Genomic DNA, 25141 nt, shown 5'->3' with positions numbered 1-25141 from the left:
CCAAAAATTATTAATTACAATGAGAAACCACAGTATAAGAAGGGACTGCAAACCAAGGTTCGGTGGAGCGTGGAGTGGGCGGTGACCCCTCGCATTCCCCAGTGCGCTGCTTGCTCTTTCTATATCAAATAAAGCAATCCAAAATTTTACTGAATATCGAGACTTTTGTCTCTCATTTATAACAATGTTTATCAGTGGGACTCACTAAAATTAAGAGAACCTTTGGAGTTTGAATCTGACTTTGAATTCTTGAGAGGTTTCTTCAACTCCCTCTCAGGAAATGATGTTGAGGGACTCAGCCCCAGCCCCAAGAGGGCCATTAAAGTCCTTGTGCTGTGTCTGTGCTGCTGAGCTGGGCCGGGCTCCTGGCAAAGGCAGCACTGAAGAGAGAGAGCCAATATTTCCAAAATATTATTTGGAGCTCCTTGGCAGCACCAAAAGCACCACGGGGCTGATTGGAATCAAGCAAGTCCTGACAAACCATGGCTCTGCCTTGATTTCCCTCTGGTCTGGTGCAGTTCATTAGGAAGGTTTTCAAATCCAGTTATGGAGAAATATTTCAAAGAGTTTCTAAGAAATATCCATTCCTATTTTCAAGGGTGTATTTTATTACTGTTCTCTTTAGAGCAGAGGTTATTGCAGCATTCTGTTAGTGATCTTGATCCAGGGTCTCTCAGGACATCTGGCAAAGAGGAGTTTTCTTTTTCCATCAGAGCCACTTCCGGGACTACATCTCCCATGATGCTTCGTAGTTCCCATAGAGTGCTATTGCAGCCGTGACTTCATCCCCCATCATGCACCGCGCCCCACCGAGAGACATTGTAGCTGCACCTACATCTCCCATGATGCTCCGTGGCCCCATTGAACCATATTATACCTGTGCCTACAACTCCCATTATACCCCGCGCCCCAGAGAGCCCCTTTAGAGCCCCCCAAGTGCCCGCACGGACCCTGAAGGGCCCCAGATTCTCCTTCCTGACCTCCCAAGTGCCCTCCTGGACAAACAAGAGCTTCCCCAGGCTCCAAAGTGTCCATCCCAATCTCTCAGTGCCCCTCCTAGTTCTCTCTCAGGTCCCCCAAGTTTCTTCTAGACTCTAAAATTCTGTATAAATTTCCTCTCCAGAACCAAAAATGCCTCAAATATACCCCAGAAATGTCTCCATGAATCCCAAATGGGTCTCTTTCATATGATCTGAGAAAATGATTAAAAATATGACAATGGTACTAAAAGTAGGACTAATAATCATAAAGCTGGAGAACTACATAGCCAATACTGGTCACTTATTAATGAAGGGAATTGTGTTACTTAGAACCAATGACCAAAAAAATTTTTGGTTGCCAAAAATGTATGGATTTTTTTACATAAATAGAAAATTAAGTTAATAAAAATAGAGAATAGTATTATTATGTAATAATATTATTTTAATTCTATAAATTAATAATTTTTTTTTGGCATGTCAGTCCCAGGTGGGTGATGTGAGACACGCTGAGGTTGGGGGTGAGGAGCAGGTTGTCTAAAGAGGGTCATCCCTCAAGGGGCTCGTACTTGTGGGTGCCCAGACCTCCTAAGGAGACATTCAGCATCAAGATCACTTGGGAAATGCTTCTATCAGCTCTTCTCTAAAATGAAAATTGAAAAAATACTCATGTGATTAAAAACACAAAAGTCATGAGGTGCACATTGAAATCCTTCCGCATTAACAAAACTCCAAATTGACTCCAAGCATCTGCACAATCCCTCATAACTTGAAGACAACTGGAAGAAGACAAGGTGCTCCGGAGGACTTTGTGTATTTTCATGACCCCACAGTGGATTTGGGGCTGAGTCCAGGACCCTCAGGCATTGAGAGAAGGTTGAAGAAGCTGCTCAAGGAGTCAGAAGCAAAACTCCAAGTCCCTTGGAGCATCACTGACCCCACAGAGGGCAGGGAGTGCCAAAGGATCCCCAGGGACTGGTGAGAGCAGATCCTTGAGGGCAGGATTGCAGGAGCCCAAGGCTGTGAGCAGGGAACTGCAATGCTGAGCAAGGCCTGGGCTGGGTGGAGGAAGCAGCAAGGTCAAGGCCTGAGCCCAGGCCTGGGCCAGCAGGGCCTGTCCCTCACGGGTGGCTCGGGGCTGTTCCTGGGGCAGTGGGATGGCAGGGGCAGCAAGGACAAATGTCATCAAGGTGCAAGCCCTGCCAGCCTCCTGAGGGAGGGCCGAGGCAGAAGCAAAGTGCAGCCCCTGCCAGGAAAGTTCCTTCTGTGGGGCTGCAGAGGCCCTGCCCAAGCCCAGGGCACAAAGGCCTGGGTGCCTCTGGCCCTGCCAGCCCTGCCCAGCCCTTCGCCATCTCTCCTGCAGGCTGTTCCCCTTGTGCGTGCTACTCCTGTGCCCTGGTCGGCTGCACACGCCCATCTCGCTGTCCCCCCCAGCATTTCTCAGCCCAGCATTGCTGTGCCCTCCTTGAGCTCCCTGCACCCAGCGCTGCTGGCTCCTGGCACACAGAGCCATGGCATGGCCCAGCCTCACGCTGGGATACCTCGGACACCAACATTCTGCCCTGGGAGGGACTTTTCTGTTTCCTCACCTCCAGGCTGAACCTTCCAGGCTGCACTTTGGGAAGGTTTCCTTCTCTTCCCACTCCCAAGGAAAGCTCTGTCTCCTTCTGTTGACAAAGAGAGAAGGGCTGGTGGGAGATGTGGTGGTCAGAAGCTTTTTGGAGTACAGTGACCATGAAATTATAGAGTTTTTAAATATTCTGTGAAAGAAGTAGGGGCATCTACAAAACTTCTACATTGGACTTAGAGAGAGCAGGATTTGGCTTATTCAGGATGCAGTTTTGGAGAGTACCAAATCAGGTACTGATTTTTTTTTTAAGAGAAACAGCCTTTAAAATGCAAGGTTTCCCAGGAACGACCGAGACAATTCAAAATAGAAATCTTGAAGGAACAGCCTGTCCCACTGTGCCAAAAAGTCAGAGAGAAAGGAAACTGACTGGCCTGGTTGGGCATGGAGCTTTTCCAGGAACTCAGGGTTAAAAGAAGGAGCATCACCTTTGGGCAGAGGGGGAGAGGCAACTCAAGAAGTGTTTCAGGATGTCTCTAAGTCATGCAGAAAGAAAACTAGAGAGGTGAAAGCTCTATTAGGATTTAACCTGGATGCTTCTGTGAAGAATAACAAAAATGATTTTAGAAATACATTCATGGCAAAAGAAGGGAAAAGGAGAACCTCTATTGTTTATTTGGGAGGGTATGGTTTCCAAAGATGAGGAAAAGGCTGAGACACTTAACCCATTCATTGCCTCAGTTTTCAACAATAAGACAGGTTTTTCTCAGGACAAGTGTTCTCCTGAGCTGGTAGATGGGGACAGGGAGCAGAAAAAAACCCCTGTAATGCAGGAGGAAGCAGCTGGGGACCTGCTGAGCCACTCAGATGCTCACAGGTGTCTCTGGAACCAGATGGGATCCATCCTAGGGGGATGAGGGAGCTGCTGAATGAGCTCCCCAAGCTGCTCTCCATCATTTCTCATCAGTGCTGGCTCAGCAGGGAGGTGCCAGAGGACTGGAGGTGCCAATGTGAGCCCATCCCCAAGAAGGGCTGGAAGGAGGATGTGGGCAACTGCAGGCCTGTCAGCCTGACCTGGGTGCCTGGTGAGGCGATGGAACAGATCACCTTGAGTGCCATCACAGGGCACCTACAGGATGGCTGAGGGATCAGAGCCATCCAGTGTGGATTTCAATATCTGCATTGATGATCTGGATGAGGGCATTGAGTGCATCATCAGCAAATGTGCAGATGGCACCAAGCTGGCTGTGAGTGTGGATCTGCTGGTGCAAGGACATGGAGGGGCTGGAGCATGTCCAGAGAAGGACAACAAGGCTGGTGAGGGGTCTGGAACACAAGTCCTGTGAGGAATTGGTGAGGGAGCTGGCGTTGTTTATCCTGGAGGACTCAGGGAGACCTCTTCACTCTCTACAACTCCCTGACAGAAGGATGCAGCCAGGTGGAGGTCGGGGTCTTTGCCCAGGGAACAGTGACAGGACAGGAGGACACAGCCTTAAGCTGTGCCAAGGGACACTTAGGCGGGACCTTAGGAAATATTCTTCACAAACATATGTGATTTGGCATTGGAATGGAGTGCCCAGGGAGGTGGGTGAGTCACCATTCCTGGAACTGTTTCAGGAAAGACTGGATGTGGCACTGAGTGCCACGGTCTGGGTGACAAGGTGGTATTGGGTCAAAATTTGGACTTCGGGATCACAAAGGTCTTTTTCTAACCTGGTTGATTCTGTGATTCTGTGATGATTGTGATACTGCAGAGCCCTGGGGAAGCAAGGGGCCATTGTGACACGGTGGGGCTAAATGGAACCAAGGTCTATTGATGACTCTGGGTCATCGTGGAACCATGGAGGCCACAGTGACACAGTGGGCTTTGTTAAACCAATGGGCCACAGTTACACTGCAAGGACTCGTGGAACTAAGGCAACAATTTTTACACCTGGGTGCTCCCTGGAACTAAGGGCCCACTGTGATACTGCAGGGCCTCATGTACTCAGACATCACAGGGACACTGACACTGCAGGGTGTCATGGCACCAAGAATCCATTGTGACAGTGCAGGATCTTGTGTCACCAGGGTTCCATTGTGACACTGTGCAGACGAAGAGTCCATTGTGACACTGTGGAACCTCGGGTAACAATGGGGTCATGGTGTCACTGCAGGGCCCCATGGAACCATGGGGGCAGTGTCACTCTTTGGGCCTCGTGGAACCACAGAGACCACTGTGACACTGCTGGACCTTGTATAACCGAAAGGCCATTGTGACACTGCAGAGACTCATGGATGAATGAAGGAAACATGTTTGACATTGTCCTGCCTGTTGGGAACAAGAAGCCATTGTGACACTGTGGAACCAAGGAGAGCATTGCTGCACTATGAGACCTCATGGAACCAAGGAACCAATGTGACACTACAGGGCCTTGATGGACCAAGGATCCATTGCGACACTGCAAGCCTCAAATATAGAAGGGACTTTGTGACACCTAGGGGTTCCATCGAACCCAAAGAAAATTGTGACACTGGGTGGCCTCATGAAATTGTGACACTCTAGGGCCATATGGAACTGTGCTGACATTAAGCTGGATGTGAGTGTGGATCTTCTGGAAGGTAGGAGGGCTCTGTACACAGACTTAGAAAGGCTGGAGCAAGGGCCACAACTCAATAAGGTTGAGTTTAACAAGACAAAGTTCCGTGTCCTGCACTTTGCTACAACAACCCCTGCAGTGCTAGAGGCTGGGGACAGAGTGACTGGAGAGCAGTCAGGCAGAAAGGGACCTGGGGGCACTGATGGACAGCAGGCTGGACATGAGCCAGCAGTGTGGCCAGGTGGCCAAGAAGGCCAATGGCACCTGGCCTGGATCAGTAATGGTGTGGCCAGCAGGAGCAGGGCTGTGATTCTTCCCCTGTGCTCAGCACGGTTTGGGCAGCACCTCAAGTGCTGTGCCAGTTCTGGGTCCCCCAATTTAGGAAGGACATGGAGAGGCTGGAGCGTGTCCAGAGAAGGGCAACAAGGGTGGTGAGGAGTATGGAACACAAGTCCTATGAGGAGTGGCTGAGGAACTGGGGATGTTTATCGTGCAGAAGAGGAGGCTCAGGGGAGAAAATGTGGTGTCAGGGCACAGGTTGGTATTGATGATCTTAAGGATCTTTTCCCGTTTTGCTGATTCTGTGATTCTCTGAAACCACCCTTGGAGCATTTGCAGGATGAGCCCTGGGCCTCCTTTTCACAAGGTCCAGCAGCCCAGGTCCCTCAGCTTCTCCACACAGCCCCAAAGCCCATCCTGTCAGTCCTGCAGAGCCTCTCCAGCCCCTCCTCATTGCCCACAACAGGGAGCCCCACACCCAGACACAGCAGCCCAGATGTGCCCCCCTGGCCTGTGGTGCCTCTGGCAAGGGAGCAGCACGAGGCACTGCAGGACCCTGCAGACAATTCCTGCAGCACTTGTAGGATGATGCTGCACCCCAAGGGACATTCCCATGGTGCCAACTCGGGAATTGTGATGGGGAGTGGGGCCAGAGAAGAAAGATCAAACAGAGATGGGGTCTTTGCAGGGGAGAGGACAGGGATGGGCAAGAGGAAGAAATCTGTATCAAGAAAGAGGAAAGAAAGAAAAAGTGAAGCAAAGGAAGTGCTCATGTAAGTTTGTGGATGGCTGCCAGGCAGCCCTGGCTCTGAGCAACGTCTGCAGTGGGACAGGAAACTCCCAGCTGATGGGAAAAAATTTTTCTGGCTGACTTCAGAGGCCACGACAAAGCTGAGTGGATTCCCTGCTGTCCCCCAGCCCTTGCTGGCCCCAGGGGCTGATGGCATTTGTGCTCACTCAGCTCCATGTCCCCACAGCAGCACCATGGGGGTGCTGACCCTGCTCTGTGCAATGCAAACAGGGGCTCCTGAGCCACTGCTGCCGTGTGTGTGCCTGCAAGGATGCGGCTCCTGTGTGAGCTATGGGAGAGGCCAGGGCTGCAGAGGGGGGATGTTGTTGGCAGGTGCATGAGGACGCTCTGGGACGCTGCCATGGGGTGTCCAGTGCAGTGGGGATGGATCAGCCCCTGCTCTGCTGCTCCTTGCCAGTGTGTCCCCCTTGCAGGGAGCTTGCAGAGTATCAGCCATGCTGTTTGCCCCCAGCCTGCCCACAGCCAGCCTGGGGCTGCTCCCGGGGCTTTTCTCTGCTCAGCATTGGCACGGCCAATTGTTGTGGAGAGAGTCTGGCCAAGGAGCCTGTAGCCCCCAGGCTCTGCCCTGAGGCGTCAGTGCTGCCCCAGCAGTGCCCATGGCCTGTCCCTGCTGCAGCCCCGGCACTGCCACCCCCAGGGCTGTGCCCGGCCCCGAGAGCAGTCAGGCCCTGCAGCAACATGAGGGCCAGGAGGGCAGCGGGCCAGTGGCACGGGAGCAGCACTGGCAACACCATGTGCTGCTGCTGCTGGGCCCATCTGCTGTGCCAGCACTGATCTGCCCCAGCTCTGCACACAGACATTGCTGCTGCAGCTCCAGAGAAGGGAACAGAAGGGGTATCTCTGGAGAAAATTTTGCTGGCAGAGAGATCCTTCAATTCATTTAGTCACTGAGATGGTAGCCCCTCACTGACACTATGTGGGTCTGCAAAAAACATGGGGAGAAACAAAATGGAATAATGCACAAAGAATGACATTTCTTTGTGGAATATAATAAAATACTAAAGCAAGTGACAGAAAAGAAAAATTCACCCACCAAACCAAACAAGTTCTGTCGAAGATGACTTTTATTGCAAGTGATTTGCAGAAATTGGCAAGGAGTTTACTCTTTGTTCAACCATCCAGTCATCATTCTCCCCACTGCAGCTTTGAGCTCCTGGTTTCTCAGGCTGTACATGAGGGGGTTCAGGGCTGGTGGCACCACTGAGTACAGAACTGACAGTGCCAGATCCAGGGATGGGGAAGAGATGGAGGGGGGCTTCAGATAGGAAAATGCTGCCGTGCTGAGAAACAGAGAGACCACAGCCAAGTGAGGGAGGCAGGTGGAAAAGGCTTTACATCGTCCCTGCTCAGAGGGGATCCTCAGCACAGCCCTGAAGATCTGCACATAAGAGAAAATAATGAACAGAAAACAGCTGACTGCTAAGGAGGTAGTGAAAGCAGAAACTGCAAATTCCCTGAGGTAGGATTTAGAGCAGGAGAGCTTGAGGATCTGTGGGATTTCAGAGAAGAACTGGCCCAGGGCATTGCCCTGGCACAGGGGCAGGGAAAATGTATTGGCTGTGTGAAGCAAAGCAGTGAGAAAGCCACTGGCCTAGGCAGCTGCTGCCATGTGGGCACAAGCCCTGCTGCCCAGGAGGGTCCCGTAGTGCAGGGGTTTGCAGATGGACACGTAGCGGTCGTAGCACATGATTGTCAGGAGGGCAAGCTCTGATCCAAGGAAGAAAATAAGCAGAAACACCTGTGTAGCACATCCTTCATAGGAGATGTTGCTGGTGTTCCCGAGGGAATTGTGCATGGCTTTGGGGACAGTGGTGCAGATGGAGCCCAGGTCGCTGAGGCCCAGGTTGAGCAGGAAGAAGAACATGGGGGTGTGCAGGTGGTGGCCGCAGGCTATGGCGCTGATGATGAGGCCGTTGGCCAGGAGGGCAGCCAGGGAGATGGCCAGGAAGAGGCAGAAGTGCAGGAGCTGCAGCTGCCGCGTGTCTGCCAATGGCAGCAGCAGGAAGTGGCTGATGGAGCTGCTGTTGGACATTTCCTGTGTCTGGCCATGGAGACCTGTTCAGGGAGAAAAAGGCAGTGAAGAATTAGAGGAGATGCCTGTAACCGAAATCAAAGTAATTTCCCATACACCCTGCCATGAACACACAGACACCCTTTTGCGTATAAGAGTTCTGGAGTTTTCTTTGTAAGTTCTCCCCATGTCTCTCCTGGTATTATTTGATATCAAACCCTCAGCATTTCTGCTGCGCTCAGGGAGAACAGAGCAAGATCTGTGAGATAAAGTGATAAAGAGAAAGTGAAGTGAGATGGTCTGTCATTCTGACATTTTCAGAATTTCTCCGTGCTTTAACCTTTCTCAGGTGGAGGGTTTCCCTTAACAAATCACAAGGTACTGCTGAGAGCCAATGGATCCACCACAGCCCAGCACCACATTTGTTAACCGAGGACTCAGGTTGCTCATTTGACCAACCCAACAGCATTTTCAGTGTCAGAACACCTCTGCCTTTCCCCATTAATTTTATAACAAGGAGATGCTCTAGGACAGGTTTGCATCCTGGATTGAAGCTCCCAGCTTGGACTGAAATCTCAGAGATACTTCCAAGTGTCCCAGTGATGGCATTGGAGTAAGGCAGATCCAGCTCCTTCCCTGGCTTCACTGACAGCATTGCCCACAGACGGGCACTGGGGACAGCGTCACCCTGAGCCAGCTGTGCCCCCTCCCATAGCCCCCAGTGCCGGGCAGCTGCTCCCAGCCCTGTGTTCTGCAGAGGGAACTGGGCCCGGGGCTGCAGAGCTGCCCCACGGCTCTGCTGCAGCTCTGCCTGCACAGGAGAGGCTCCACACCTTGGACCCCCGGCCCTGAGGGCAGAGGCTTGGCTGGGGGACAGGAGGGAGGGGGCTTGTTCAGAGGGAGGGGCTGCACTGCAGGGGATCCTATGGAGATCTCTGAACTCTCCCTGCCACAACATTTCTGGGTTTTGTTTTCTCTCATTTCCTGATTATCACTCTGCTTCTGGGAGATTTTCCTCCTGGAGGTGTTTCCCTGTGCCTGATGTCTCCCTGCCACCACTCACAGACCCCAAATCTCTGTGCACTCTCCTTGGCCCTACAGAACCCTGCCTGTTTGCAGGGCACTGGCTGGGGCAGGTTCTGTTTGCAGCTCAGGGAAAGGACAGGACTAAGCTTGTTTGGTCCAGCAAAGGGGATGCTGGTGCTGTGCATGGGCAGAGAGCCTGGGAGCACATCATGAATTTCCTGTGAACCTATTGATCACTAAATGTAACACTTTGGATGTCTGAGGCATTTGTCAAAATTTATAATACCTTTAATATTTACCCCCTCTCCCTGTCATTCTCATATAGTAGGAAACCGAATACAAAGTCTTAGGAAATGTCCTCATTTTTATCAAAATACTTGTTTTGGAAATATTCCATAATTTATCCGAAGCCCTCAACATGTTAGAGCTTCATGAGAATTTCACCTCCCCTACACCAGAAATACCCAGAGAGTTGTGCTCACAGAGTCTGCAGGCATTGGGATGTTCCAGCTTTAGGAGATCACTGCAGGAGCTGCAGCTGCATTGTCCTGCAGCCAGAGGCTTCCTGTGTCAAGGGCTGGGAGTGATTCTGCACCAGTCACTTGTGAGCATCTTCCCAGCCCTGACTGATTGAAGCTCTCTGTGCCTCTGTGCTGTGCCCGGGGTGGCTGCAGGCAGTGCCCCAGCCCAGCACACGAATTGCTTATGAAGGGAAATGTGATTTTGAAGCTCTTCTTGGTTTCCAGGATCATCTTCTGTGTCAGGAGCCCAGCCCAGCTCAGAAGCACAGACATAGCACAAGGATTTTAATGACCCTCTTGGGGTTCATGCTGAGTCTCTGAACATCAGTCCCTGAGTGGGAGCTGAAGAAACCTCTCAAGAACTTCAAGTCAGAATCAAACTCCAAAGTTTCTACGAGTTTTAATGGGTCCCACTGAGGGACTTGACTGAGAAAGTGTCCCCAGTTTCCAGTGTAAGAACGAAATTTGACGCAGAGATGAGAGGTAGGGACAAAGAAAAGCCAAGTCTTGGTGCCCTGGGGCACAGCAGGGTCTGTGTCACCAAGGGCTTCGAGGAGACACCTTGTCCTGAACCACTGGGACCTCCTGGCACAGCCCCAGCAAGGCTGGGCACTGTCACCCCTTATTCTGCCCTCAGCATCCCCCCACATCCCAGTGGCCTCAGGGATCTGCTGGGATGAATCCCTGAGGAGCCTTGGTCAGGAATGGCCCTGGGGGGGCTCCTTCATGCTCCCAGGGACTGCAGGTTTTTCAGATGACTTTGGGTTTTGCTTTTGCCTTGGAGTCTCTGAGATCTTTGTGCAATCATGGCCTCCAATTATCTGCTTTAATTAGTCCCTTGAGAGCCTTTGTCAGTAAGAACACTCAGTGGGGCTCATTAATGCTTCAAGGTACTTCATTTTTTTAAGGTACTTTCCTTTTTCCTTTCTTCTCTGAGTCTCTGAGAGGTTTTTGGGGAATCATGGCCTCCAATCCTCTCTTCCAAGGAGTCCATGAGGAACCTGTGTTGGGGATGGACATCAGTGGGACCCATTAATGCTTTGAGACACTTTGGGTTTTTCTTCTGGCTTCGACTCCTGGAAAGGTTTGTGCAATCTTCTCTCAGGCCCTGAGGTTCAAGGGCTCAGCACCAAATGCACCACGCGGCTGATTGGGATCAAGCAAGTCCTGACAAACCATGGCTCTGCATTGATTTCCCTCTTGTCTGGTGCCATTCATTAGGAAGATTTTCAAATCCAGTTATGGAGAAATATTTCCAAGAGATTCTAAGAAATACACATTCCTATTTTGAAGTATTTCATTGCTATTCTCTTTAGAGCAGAGGTGATTACAGCATTTTGTGGTTGATATTCATCCAGGGTCTCTCCTCAGGTGGTCTGGCCTGCTCACAGAAGCTGTGCCTTGAGGTCTGACCAAGTGTGGAGAACCTTGCTCCACATTCCCCAACCCCATCCTGTCTGTCCTCACTCACCTGGGACCTGCTTTGCTTGGAGAACTGCCTGCACTCCAGAAAAAAGGGGTTTTCCTTGTTTTTTTGGCAGCAATCTAAAAGTCCTAAGTTTCCACACTGCAAAAAGACACACTCTTCAGGTGTGAACCCAGTCCAAGGTGACACCAAGGACGTTCCCCTTTCCCAAGGTAGAACCCTACAAGGATTATTTCGAACCTTTGGACTCCTTGGTTCCCTGAGGTTCCGGGCTGACACAATGGAGATTTGGGTCCATGGGGTCCCACGGAGTCACAATGCTCTTTTTGAGTCTATGAGTCCTTGATTTCTCACAGTGGACTTTTGGTTCCATGCGGTGCTGTACTCAACAATGGTCTCTGTAGTTCCAGAGTGTCAATATGTAATCCTTGGTTCCATGTGGCCCCACAGTGTCACCATGGTCTCCTTGGTTCCACAAGGCCGTGCAGTGTCACAATGGCTCAGAGGTTCCATGAGGCCCCACAATGTCACAGTAAACCCTTGGTCCCATGAGTTTGCCCAGTGTCACAATTGTTCCTTGGCTCCACGTAGCCCAGGTGTCTCACAATGGACTCTTGGTTCCGTGGGGCCCCGCAGTGTCACAGGGGTATCCTTGGTTCTGTAGTGTCACAATGGACACTGCAGCGCCCCTGCTGGCCGGGAGGACCTGGCACTGTGTGAGCACCTCCTGGTGGCCAACCCCTGCAACTGTGAGTGGCTTGTACTGGTTTGTGCTGGGATGGGGTCCAGGGGGTGCTGGGATCAGGCTGGGGTTGCTGGGTTGCACTGGGTTATACTGGGAGAGGGTGTGTGAGTGTCCAGGAGGACCTAGCACTGTGTGTACCGGTTGTGTACTGGGTTATACTGGTATGTAGTGGGATGGGGTGCTAGGGGGTTACTAGATTATACTGGTTTGTACTGGGATGGGGTGCTGGGGTGTTACTGGTTTCTATTGGGTTTTACTGGGAAAGGGAACAGGGGTGTGTGAGTGGCCCCTGCTGGCTGGGAGGACCTAGTGGCCAACTGTGAGTTATACTGTGTTATACTGGTTTAGACTGCGATGGGGTACTGGGGGTCACGTGGTTATTCTGCATTATACTGGTTTATACTGGGATGTGGTCCTGGGGGTGACTGCGTTGTAGTGGTTTATACTGGGTTATAGTGGATATTCTGGATTTTACAGGGTTAAACTGGGGTGTACTGGTTTATACTGGGATGGGTCTTGGTACCTACTGGGAGTTGCTTCAGGTCGTGCTGGCCTTACTGGTTTCTACTGGGAGCTGCCGCCATGGACTCCGGGGTGGCTCACAGTGCTTACTGGTTTATACTGGTGCCCTCCCAGTATAAACCTGGGAGCCCATTGACCACACTAGGAGCCCCTAGACTACACTGGGAATGGGTTTGGGTGCATGAGGCCTTACTGGTTTATACTGGGAGCTGCTGCCACAGGCCTCAGGAGCTCGGCAGTGACTCCAATCCCTTACTGGTTTATAGTGGTGCCTTCCCAGTCCATGCCCAGGAACACTGGTAGGCACTTGCAGCTTGGCAGGACCTCAAGGCCGAGCTGGCCTTCACCAGGGCCCTGCTGAGCCGCAGCTTCTCCAACTTCTCGGCCTGGCAACACTGCCTGGGGCTGCTGATGCCCACCAGGCTGAAGGAAGGTGAGGCATTCCCCAGAAAATCTCCAACAATTTTGCAGGATCCCCAAAATTTTCCAGCCCCTTCTTCGCCTAAAGTGGGAGTTGGTGTGTTCGGTTGAATGGGTAGACCTGGTATTCCTAAATCCCCAATGACGCTAATGGGTACACCTGAACTCCTGGATACCTGGGTGCCCTCATTGAGATATTGGGGTTCCCCCACTGCCCCCCTGAGATTTTGGGGTGCCTCCTTTGCCCACTCCCGTGCTGGATCTGCTGCAGAATACCATCTTCACAAACCCCATGCACCAAAGCACCTGGCTGTAACTGCACTGCATCCTCTCCCAAGGTAACTCAGAGATCCCTCCCAATCCTTTTTGACTACAGTGAGCAGAGCTGAAGTCCCAACATTTTTGGTGCTAAAATCCCAATTTTGGGTTCAGAATTCCCAGATTTCAGGCTGAAAATTGAAACGTTTGGGCTTACCTGGAGACACAGCTCCAGCATGGACCACAGGTGAGGGATCAGGAATTTGGGATTGGCCTCCAGGAACTCATCCAGGACATCCAGAGCATCAGCACTGTGATCCTGGAGTGGAAATTCCCAGATTTCAGCCCAACATTTCCCCCAAATTGACCCAAATTTCCCCATTTTAGCACCAAATTTCCTGAAAATCCCCACTGATTTTAATGGATAGACGTGGTGTCCTTAAATCCATACTGATTTTACTTGGCGGTGTTGATGTCCGAATAATGCCTATTGGGATATTATTATTTCAAAAGACAAGGCAGCTGAGAGACGTTGTAAAAGATGGTTTATGGCCTCATGGTGTCAGTCTCATAGAAGGGTGAGACATTAAAGGTGTTACCTCCAACACCATTATATCAGAAGCCGCCTAATTCTTAGTTACAATGCCTTATGTTAGTTTTTTAGCCAATCAAATACTTCTACAAAGTTTGCTAGCATCCTTTTACACCAATCATTAATTGCTTTACGTCCCATGGCTTTACTGCAACGCATCATTTTTTTAACCAGTCATAAAACACTTTACAAACCTACATTGATACATCTTAAACTTCTAACTTTATAAGCGGTTCTATTACTAAAGTTTAAAATCTTTTACTATCTTACTTAGCATACTGGTTTGCTTACATAATACTTATTTCTGTTTGCTTAAAACATATTTCTACATAAACTACAAATTTATATTTTTGTTTATGTTGGTTTGAAAGTAAAACCAGTGAGAGACTCCAAGTCAGTAATACAATTTAATAGAAGAAAAGAGAAGAAATAAAATACATGCAATAATATAAAAGAAAAACCACCGACAAAGTCAGAAATACAACCTGACACCCTGTCAGTCAGGGTGTTGGTAGCAGTCCGTATAAATGGTGGCTGCAGTCCTCCTGGATGACAGATATGATTCAGTTGAGGCAGTGCTCCTGTAGAAGGAGCAGTTTTCCTCGAAAGATCCAGCGATGATATGGAAATGGTCCGACTTCCCTCTGGGATCCAGTGGAAAGGACTGCCTTCACGTCCCAAACCCGAGTTTTTTATCTAGGTAGGAAAGGCTTGGCTCCTGCCCCTGGCTGGGGCATCTTCCAATGGGATGATGTAATCTTATCAGTCACACAATAGGACTTAATGGCCCATTAACGGAATATATCTTCTGGAGGAAGGATGGGTTGTGAAAAGATAACGATGATCATCCCCCTGATCTTATCAGATGGCACATTAGCAGAGGATATCTCCCACAGAGATAAGGATCACCACCCCTCCTACATTTTAACAAATGGTGATAGAATACACATTTTTGCATTGTACACCAGGATTGTTTTATGTCTATTTTACTTTTCATGCTCTAATTGCTCACGAGTTCTCCAAGGTCTAAGGCCAAACCTTGTTTCCATCTCAATCTCTGAGCCTGTATGCACAAGGCCCTAAGAGCTCTCTGTGCCTGCATTTCCCACACCACCTGCCATCTCTGTCTCCAATTTCCTGCTCACACTGGAACCTGGGGACACTATCTCAGCTGTGTCCCTAAGCGGGACCCATGAATGGCATCAGAAACTTTGGAATTTGATTATGACTGAATTCTTAAGATGTATCCTAGCAGACCACGGTTCTGCCCTGAATTCCCTCTGGTCTAGTCCAGTTCATTCGGAAGGTTTTCAACTCCAGTTATGGAGAAATATGTCAAAGAACTGCTTAGAAATATCCATTCCTATTTTCAAGCCTGTATTTTATTAATGTTCTCTTTGGAGGAGAGGTGATTGCAGCATTCTATAATTAATATTGTGAGAAATGGATTTGTAAAGGATTCTCAAAGCCTGACTGAAAGCTCACACAGTCTTGTACATCTGTATGCAAACTCTGAGATAAGGTGTGCTGACATAGAAAGGCCATGGAATAGAGAAGACGTTGAGAGAGAGATTGAGCTAGAAACAAGTTTCAAACAATGGCCTTGCAAAAAGAAACCAAATATTTTGGAGAATTAGAACTGTGAAAAATGCATTGTGGCAAGACCACATGGGGTAGACTTATAGGTGATTTGTGTTAGAATTATTAGCAACATTGTGTGGCAAAAGCAAATAGGCTGAAAAGCATTTCTAAGGCATTGTAATCAGGAAATGAGTTGGTTTCTGAAAGAATAGCATTGCGTTTTCAATCTCTTGTGTTTCACCCTTCAAGGAGACTGATAACGGAAGAACATCTTAAAAAATAACGCCTCTCAGTTGCCCCGTTTCTGTATATCTAGGATTTTCCAACAATACTGGAATGTCCCTGGACATCATTTTCTGAGAGGGAGCTGAAAGAAAACTTCTCAAGAACTCAGACTCAAAGTCCAAATTTTATTGAAGTTTTAATGGGTCCTACCGAGGGAAACAACTGAGAAAGTGTCCCCAGGTTCCAGTTTGAGCAGAACAATGCAGGCAGTGATGAGAGGTGAGGACAAACAAAGGAAGTGTCTCTAATGCTGAGCAAACCTGGATGTGTTTCAGGAATGCAAAGGGCCAAGGGCTGAGCCCCAGCCCCTGGCAAGGCAGATCCTGTCCCTCCCTCATTGCTCAGGGCTCTTCCTGGGCCACTGGGCTCTGGGCATGTGCAATGCCAAGGGCAGCACCATGGGGCGGCCCCTGCCAGGCTACTGAGCAGGGACAAGGAGGCAATGAGGCCCCAGCACAGCAAGGCTCACTTGTCCCCTGCTGGCCTCAGGCCCAGGGCCAGCCTGCATAGCCCAAGTGCTGCAGGAGTTGGCTCTGTCAGGGCCTTTCAGCTGCTGCCCATCCCTGTGCCCTCTGCAGCCTAGGCTGTCCTACGGTGTCCATGCCCTGCGCCTCTGTCCCTGCAGGCTGTCGTCATCCCCCGGCTGCCCCACCTCGCTGGCCCCTTCCTTTGCTGACATCTCTGCCTCCTGCCTGCCTCTGCCTGCCCACACAAAGCCTTGGGCTGCTCCAGACTCCTTATGGGGGGCATGTTGCACCACAGCTCTACCCTGGGTGAGAAACTCCTTTGTCCTCATGTCCGCTTTGGCCCTCCCCAGCTGCTCCTTGCATTAATTGTTTCTCCAGCTGTTCTCTACTGTGTCAAAAGGATCCTCCATCTCTGAAACCACCCTCCAATCCCTCCCAGGGCTGTCCTCTGCTGTCCTCGGTCTCCACTCCTCTGCGCACAGAGCTCCCTTGTCCCTATACAGTGGTCATGTGCTTGCAGTCTTCAAAACCCACCTTGGGACATCTCTGGGACCTCTCCAATGTGTTGGCTAATGAAAACAATCTTCTCATAGTCTAAGAAAATCAGCAATAGATTAAGGCCAGCCAGACCTCTCTCTTCTGACTACTTTTGTTTGGGAGCAATCCTTGGATAGACAGAATTTGGGAGTCCAAATCACAATTTTGGCCCTGGACGAGAAGGTCGGTTCCTTTCCATGGGTAGAAGAAACAGTTCCTGATTGTTACAGGGGCCGATAAAAGGTGACTACCAGAGCCTGTCCTGGCTGCTTTTGTCTGGGAGAAATCCCTGGATACAGGGAATTTTTTAGGGCCTATATCAATTTTAGCCACGGGCTCCTGGAAAGAAGGAAGGTTCTTTTCCATATAAAGAAAAGCATGGAGCCCCAGTGCTCCAAGGGGATATGAGAGGCAGCTTTTGGCATGACAAAGTCAGCTGGACCTGTCAGGTGGCCCCCAGGAGGCCAATCCAGCCAGACCTGTTCCATGTCCCCTGCATTCCATGGAGCCCGTCAATGTCACAATGTTCTCCTTGTTTCTGTAGTGTCACAATGGCCCCTTGCTTCCATGAGGCCCTGCAGGGTCACAATGGCCCTTTGGTTCCCCACAGTGTCACAATTGTCTCCATGATTCCATGGGGCCTTCCAATGTCACAATGGTCTCCATGGATCCACAGTGCCCTGCAGGATCACAATGGCCCTTTGGCTGCACCAGGCCCTGTAATGCAACAATGGCCTCTTGGTTCCACAAAGCCCTGCTGCTTCACACCGACCTCTTGGCACCATGTGGCCCAGTAGGGCCACAGTGATGTCCTTGGTTCCATGGGGTCCCCACAGTGTCACAATGGTCTCCATAGGAAGGAAACAACCAAGCACCAATGTTGCAGGGGTAGATGAGAGGCAGTCACTGGAGGACAAGGACATCCCGATTAAATAGTGCTGGCAGATTTTTTCTGGTACCTATCCTTGGATATACAGAATTTTATATGTGGAATGCCAATCTTAGACATGGACACTCGGAGGAGAAGGACAGTTCTTTGCCATAGGAAGGAAAGCACAGAGCCCCCGTGTTTGGAAAGCGGGTGAGAGGCAGCCCCCAAAAGGCCAGGGGCAGCCAGACGTGTCTGTCCTGGCAGCTTTCACTTGGGAGCAATCCTTGGATGTACAGAGTTTTGGAGATGGAATCCAAATTTCGGCCATGGATGCCTGGTCAAATGGATGCTTTTTTCCATAGGAATGAAAAGCGCAAAGCCCAAGTGTTTTGGAAGGAGATGAGAGACGATCGCCCACGGGCTAAGCCAGCCTGACCTGTCTCTCCTGACACCTTTCATCTGGTGACTATCCTTGGACACAGGGATTATTGGAGGTGAAATCTCAACTTTGGTTGTGGGTGCCTGCAATGGAAGAAGATTTCTTTTCATTAGGAAAGCCAAGAGCCTCACTGTTTCAAAAGGCAGATGGGTGCTGGCTCTCAGGAAGCCAAGGCCAGCCAGTCATGACAGCTTTTGTCTGGGAGCTGTCCTTGGATATAGGGAGTTCTGGAAGCCGATTCCAAACTTTGTCCATGTACGCCTGGATGTGAAAGGTGCTTTTTTCCCATAGGAAATGAATCACATGTCCATGTAAGGTTAAGAGTTATCTCATGTTGGACCTCAAGCCTGAATAAACGATGTCCTCTTTAACACCAAATTAGTGTTAAGGAGTCCTATTCTGATATTTTGGAGATTTGGCAACAGCGGGGCCTCACAGAACCAAGGAGTCAACTGTGACAGCTTGGAATCTCATGGAACCAAGGGGTCATTGTGATGGAGGAGAACCTCATGGAAGCAGAGACGCCTTTGTGAGACTGTGGAATTTAATAGAAACAAAGGAGCCATTCTGATACTGCCACCCCTCATGGAACCAAGAGTCCATTGTGACATCACAGAGCCTTATGGAACAATGTAGACAGTTATGAAACAGAATCACAGAATGAACGAGGTTGGAAAAGATCTTTGAAATCATCAAGTCCAACCTATGACCTAACATCACCTCATCAACTAAAACACGGCTCTGTGTGCCACGTCCAGACTTTTTTTTAATGGTACCAGGGATGGTGACTCCATCACCTCCCTGGGCAGAAGATTCCAGTTCCCAATCACTCTTTCAGTGAAGAATTTTTTCCTGATGTCAAACCTATACACCCCTGGCTCATCTGCAGACTGTGTCCTCTCGTTCTGTCAGTGATTGCCTGGGAGAGGAAACCGACCCCCACCTGACTACAGCCTCTGTTCAGGTGGTTGTAGAGAGTCTCACTGGAGACCATTGTAGCCATTGGGGCCATTATAGCACGGCAGGGCCTCATGGAATCAAGGGGACCACAGTGACAGTGTGGGGCTCCATGGGACAAAGGGGCCATTCTGACACCGTGGAACCAAGGGGACCTTTGTGACACTATGGGATACCATGGAACCAAAGGTGCATTGTGACACAGCAGGGCATAATGGAAACATGGAGACCATTTCTACAATTTGAGGCTTTGTAAAATCAAAGGGCCATTGTGGCATTTCAGGGCCTTATAAAACCCAGGAAATCATAGTGACGCTGTGGGGCTTGATGCAACCAAGGGGTCATTCTGACACTGTGGAGTCCTGGCAGGCCAAGGGGCAGTTGTCACACTTTGTGGCCCCTTGGTAACCAAGGAGTCCATTGTGACACTACAGGGCCTCATCGAACTAAGGATTCATGGAACAGTGCAGGACTCCATGGAACCAAAGGTCCATTGTGACACTGTGGGGCCTCATGGAATCCTGGAGGCCATGATGACACTTTGAGGCCTTGTTGAATCAAGGGGCTCTGCAGGACCTTGTGGAACCAAGGAGACCCGTCTGCTGTTGTGAGTCCCCATGGAACTAAGGGTCCATTGGGATACTGTGGTGTGGGAAATGCAGGCACAGAGAGCTCTCAGGGCCTTGGCCATACAGGCTCAGAGACTGAGATGGATACAAGGTTTGACCTAAGACCTTGGAGAAGGCTTAGAGAATTAGAGCATTAAAGTAAAACAGACATAAAACAAGAATATGAGTTTGTAGTTTAAGTAAAAATATGTTTCAAGAAAACAGAAATATGTATTATGTAAGCAAAGCAGTATGTTAAGTAAGACAGTAAAAGATTTTAAAGTTTAGCAAAAATAACTTGTTATAAAGTTAATTAGATGTTAAGATGTATCCATGTAGGTTTCTGCAATGTTATACTGAAAAATGATGCATTGCACTGAAGCCATGGGAAGCAAAGCAATTAATTAATTAAGTTAATTAATTAAAAAGATACTAGCAAAGTTCATAGAAGTTTTTCATTGGCTAAAAAAACTAACATAAGGCATTTGTAACTAAGAATGAGGAAGCTTCTGATATTATGGCACTGGATGTAACACCTTTAATGTCTCACCCTTCTCTGAGACTGATGAAATAAAGGAATAAACCATCTTTGACAATGTCTCTCAGTTGTTCCATCTCTTGTAATATTAGTCTCCCAATAGAGATCTTATGGACATCAGGTCTACCCTTTGAAATCAATGGCAATGTAGGAATAGCAAGCCTACCTATTTTAAAAAATCAAAGGGGATTTAGGAACATCAGGTCTACCTTTTGAAATCAATAGGGATTTAGGGAAACCAGGTTTACCCATTAAAGTCAATGGGGATTTTGCAGGAATTTGGTGCTAAAATGGGGACATTTGGGGAAATTTGGGGGAAATACTGGGCTGAATTCCGGGAGTTTCCATTTCAGGATCATGGTGCTGACACTCAGCAAGTCCTGCCATAATTCCTGGGAGCTAATCACAAATTCTTGATCCCACACCTTCAGCCTGTGCTGGAGCTTTGCCTCCACTTAAGCCCAAAATCTTGGTTTTCAGCCCCATGTCTGGGAATTCTGAGCCCAAAGTTGGGATTTCTGGCAGGAAAAATTTTCAGACATTGGGTCTACCCGTTGAAGTCAAGGAGGATTGGGGGATACCAGGTCTATCCATTAATAGGGCTTGATCAAGGGCTAGTGGTTTGTTCAACTGGGAGCACTGGGAAGGGCTAAGGGGGGACACTGGGGTTACTGGGAGCACTTGGGCATAAGTGGGACCCCTGGGAGGGATTTATAGAGATAAATGGAGATAAACAGGACTCAACATGCACCCTTTAAAGTCAATGGGGATTCAGGGACACCAGGTCCACCCAGTCAAAGCAACGAAGATTTTTGGGACACCAGTTTTGGGGGCCCTCAGGGGTTTTGGGTGATCTAGGTGTTCAAGGGGTACCCAGGTGTACCCAGGTGATTTTTGGGGAGATCCAGGTGATTTGGGGGAGTACACAGGTATACCCAGATAATTTTGGGGATCTCCAGGCTATTTTGGGGCACCCAAGTGTCCCGACTCACCTTGATGGGCCACGAGAAGATGATGGCCACTGTCCTCCCAGTCGACGTGGACACAGATGACCCTTGGCAGCCGAGGAGCTGTTGGGGGGCACCCCAACATTCAGGGGGTACCCCAAAACTCCAGGTGAGGGCCTCAAGGGTGGGAGGGAGCCCTGAGTTACCTCAGGAGAGGATGCAGTGCAGGTACACCCAGGTGCTTTGGTCCATGGGGTTGCTGAAGAAAGTGTTCTGCACCAGCTCTAGCTCTGGGGAGGGGGCAAAAGGGGCACCCCAAAATCTCTAGGGGGCAGTGAGGGACGCCCCAATATCTGAATACTCAAGCGTACTAGAGTTCAGGTGTACCCATTAAAATCAAAGCGGACACCAGTTCTACTCATTCAACCCAACAGGATGCATCACCTCCCACTTTAGGTGAGGGAGGGGCTGGAAAATTTTGGGGATCCTGTGAAATTGTGGGAATTTTTCTGGGGAATTGCTCACATTCCTACAGCCTTTTGTGGGGCAGTCCCAAAGCCTCACCCTTTCTGGAGACCCTGGCAGCTGCAGGCAGTGGTGCCAGGCCGAGAAGTTGGAGAAGTCGCAGCTCAGCAGTGCCCCAGCAAAGGATAGTTTGGCCTCAGGGTCCTGCCTGCCCGCCAGCACCCACTGGTGTTCCTAGGCATAGACTGAAAGGGCACCAGTATAAACCAGTAAGCACTGGGAGCCACCCCCGAGCTTCTGAGGCCCATGATGGCAGCTCCCAGTATAAACCAGTAAGGCCTCATGCACCCAAACCCATCCTCAGTGTAGTCTAAGGGCTCCCAGGTTTATACTGAGAGGGCACCACTATAAGCCAGTAAGCACTGGGAGCCACTCCTGAGCCCCTGAGACCTGTGGCAGCAGCTCCCAGTATAAACCAGCAAGGGTTGATGCACCCAAACCTGCTCCCAGTGTGATCTTGTGAGATGGGGAACATATATGGTTTTGAATATTCAGAACCTTAGAAGTCTATGATATGCTTAAGCAGGTAGAGGAGAAATAGATCACATAGCAGAAATGGTATGTAATAAAATATATAGAAACTGATTTGCTGGGAAAAAAACATTAAGATAACATAGATTGCAAAAACTCAGCAAAGCAAGACCTGGCTATTGTACAAACCCAACAAAACAGAAACCCGTGGCTCCAGAAACCAGCAAGGTCCAGACACGTGGTTTTGAGTGGGACAAGCTGACCTGAGGGAGAGCAAAACCTACGCTGCACCTGCCCAAAACCAGAGGTCAAACAGCAATCACCAAGGAAGACATACTGCCTTCATCCCAAAGACCACTAAACACAACCACCAGGAGGGGTGGCAGCTAATTATAATACAAAGGGAGAGAAGGTGGAGATGGGCGGGCAGGGAGGTGTGGGCTTGTGGGACCAATGTGTATTTATACCTGGAACCTGTCTTGACCAGGTACACATGGTTTGGAAGAAATATCCCCCCATGTGTCCCCCATGTGCTGGCAATGAAACACTCTCTGCAATTTCAGTGTCAAGTGCTGATTCTCGAAATCAGTTGGCGAGCCAGCCAGAAAGTCTTCGTCTGTCTGCTGGAGCACAGGGGACATCGACATCCCAGTGCACCCCGGACTTTTTCTGGAGCTGACCTCTGCTTCCCCGTCGCTCACTGCAGGGACAAGCAACCAGCCTCCTATGTGGCCTAGAGGTACATTTTACCAAAATTTATTGGTGAAGGCCCAAGGTAAGGTGAGCCTGTAAGACACTAGGGATGCCTGCACATGGCTAACAGTGTGTCGGGGACATCCGACTCATAGAGCTGACAGGTTTGGGGAAGGTATTTGGAAGCTGGAAAAGGGGTTTCTGTTGGTGGCCACTAGCAAGTTTGGAGGTAACTTGAAGGAACCAAGGTGTTATCAGTATTATTAACAGCATAACTCACTGCTCTAAACCTAACTGCCATAAATTGTGCTTGTTGTTTGTTGTAGGGTGGTGGAAGGAAGTATTTTATATGGTGGTTGGTGTTTTGTGTTTGCATCACTCTAATTTTGGTGGTGGAGATTTTGGATTTTGGGTAATGTCTTCCATGTTTTCTGTAGTGGACCTCTGCAAGATCTGCTGTAACACTTCCCTCTTGTGTTATTAACTGTAATTGCAACAAGTTAAGCTGTGTTCCTTTCTGAGGCATGAGATAATATAGTTTCTGATGTAATTCTGCCCTCTTGTGTCTGAAACTGTAAATGACAGATTAGTGAGTTTTTTTGGACACTGTCAGAATTAAAAAGGTGGTGGAAGCTGGGAGTGAGTGCGGAGGGCTCGACCAAGTAAGGAGGAAGCCCTTTCTAGGTGGCTCCAGATTGAGCCCCCGGATTTCTTGAGGGATCAAGGGAGACTTGTATGGTTGGTACGGGAGGACAGGGGAGTAAAGCAGGTATACTTGGGAGGAATATTCTCAGATTCCATAGATAGTTATCTGGGTTTTGATTTAGAGCAACCTCTAATCGAAAGGGAACCTAGAAGGGTTAGACCAATTCCTTCCTTTGCGTGTGGACCAGCAATTTGGACACCAAAGTGGCATCCAACCTGGGACCTCCTACAGTGTCATTGGTGCAAAAGGAAGTGGTACTGCAAATCTAGGAGGTGGACGCCTACATGCCCCAGGTGTACCCCGGACCCATGGCCTCATATTCAGGAATTAATACAGGTTGAGTGTGAGATTGTGAATTTGATCTTTGGAACGAGTCTTTCAGTTCCCAAGGATTGGCACGTTTTCGATGAGGAAGTGAAAGAATATTGCCAGCAGAGGTTTGGGAGAGGAGATAAGAGAAATAAGGAGAGAAATCATGGGGACCCAGCAAAATAAAGAGGTGCCTAGGAGGAGCCCTTTAGGATGCATACTAACCCACTGGAAGGAAGTTGTGGGGACAGGAGAAACGGAGAGCAAAAGTGTTTTCATCAAATACTCTAATCAATGGTGGCCTCTGTATAAATCAGAAGATGGGGCAAAGTGGCCATTAAATGGAACATGGGACTATAACACCATGTTGAAGTTAATGTTGTTTCTAAGGCGGGAAGGAAAATGGGATGAGGCACCATATGCAGATGTTTTTCACCTTACAGAACCATCCAGAATGGCAAAGGGATTGTGGTATTAACCCTCCACAAGACCCACTGATCCTAGCAATGGAAAGAGAAAACAGAAGGGTCTCACATATATTAAAATGATGCTGCTCAGCCTGTAGTATTGGTCAGAAGTGCACTAAAAATAACAGGGTCTATAAGGAAGAAGGCTCTGATCTGGATGATCTCCCCTTCTCAATCACTAGAGTTGGGTGGGAGCCAGGAAGGGCACCAGATCAAACTCCAACACCCCTGGGAAGTCCAGCATCCTCCCATACAAGGGCAAAGCTAGGGAACAAGTAGTTTTGCAGGCACCTCTTAGAGAAGAAGTGGGACCAGATGGAACAATGATGCTACTACAGGTTCCCTTCAATACCAATGATTTGGAAATTTGGAAAAGTAATGTAAAGGATTACAGAAAGGACCCTCTAAGTATAGATGAACACTTTTAGTTAATAGTGAAATCACATAACCTGGATTGGAATGCTATACAGTTACTGTTACATGCAATGACAGAAATAGAGAAACAGCTGATCCCAAAGGTACACTGGGATTTGGCCCAGGAGCACTGTAAGACATGGGAGAGGATGTAAAGGAATTCTTTCCCCCCCCCAGGATTCAAAGTGGGATGTGAATAGAATGGCAGGAAGACAGAAAGTACAAGAATATCAGGAGTGGGTTGCAAAGGGAATAGAGAAAGCCATCCCCAAATCTATTAACTGGTCAACTTTATATGCTATTAAACAAGGTCCAGGTCCCTTTGAGTCACCACCTGAGTTCTTAGACAGGCTGAGACACAATGTGTCGTAGTACACCTTTGGACCCAGATCAGATATCGGGATACAGCAGTTAGTGTCATTATTTTCAGGCCAATCCACCAGTGATATAAGATGTAAACTTCAGAAATTCAGACCCACTGAAGGAAGAAACTTAGAAATATTATTGGATGAAGCCTGGAGGGTGTTTAGCAATCGAGAAGAAGGGAATAAGGGGAAACAAGGAAGGGTGATGGCAGTAGTTAAGAAGGAAG

At 49.1% G+C, this 25141-nt stretch overlaps 1 pseudogene; it reads right to left on the bottom strand.

Annotated features, from left to right (window-relative positions):
- Nucleotides 1-7312: 7312 nt before the first annotated feature.
- LOC148220372 (olfactory receptor 14J1-like) lies at nt 7313-8245 on the bottom strand (annotated as a pseudogene).
- Nucleotides 8246-25141: the final 16896 nt, after the last annotated feature.

Source organism: Sturnus vulgaris, chromosome W (assembly GCF_052056855.1).
Source record: "Sturnus vulgaris isolate bStuVul1 chromosome W, bStuVul1.hap1, whole genome shotgun sequence".
Classification (NCBI taxonomy): domain Eukaryota; kingdom Metazoa; phylum Chordata; class Aves; order Passeriformes; family Sturnidae; genus Sturnus; species Sturnus vulgaris.
This window is presented reverse-complemented; position numbering and strand designations above follow the sequence as displayed.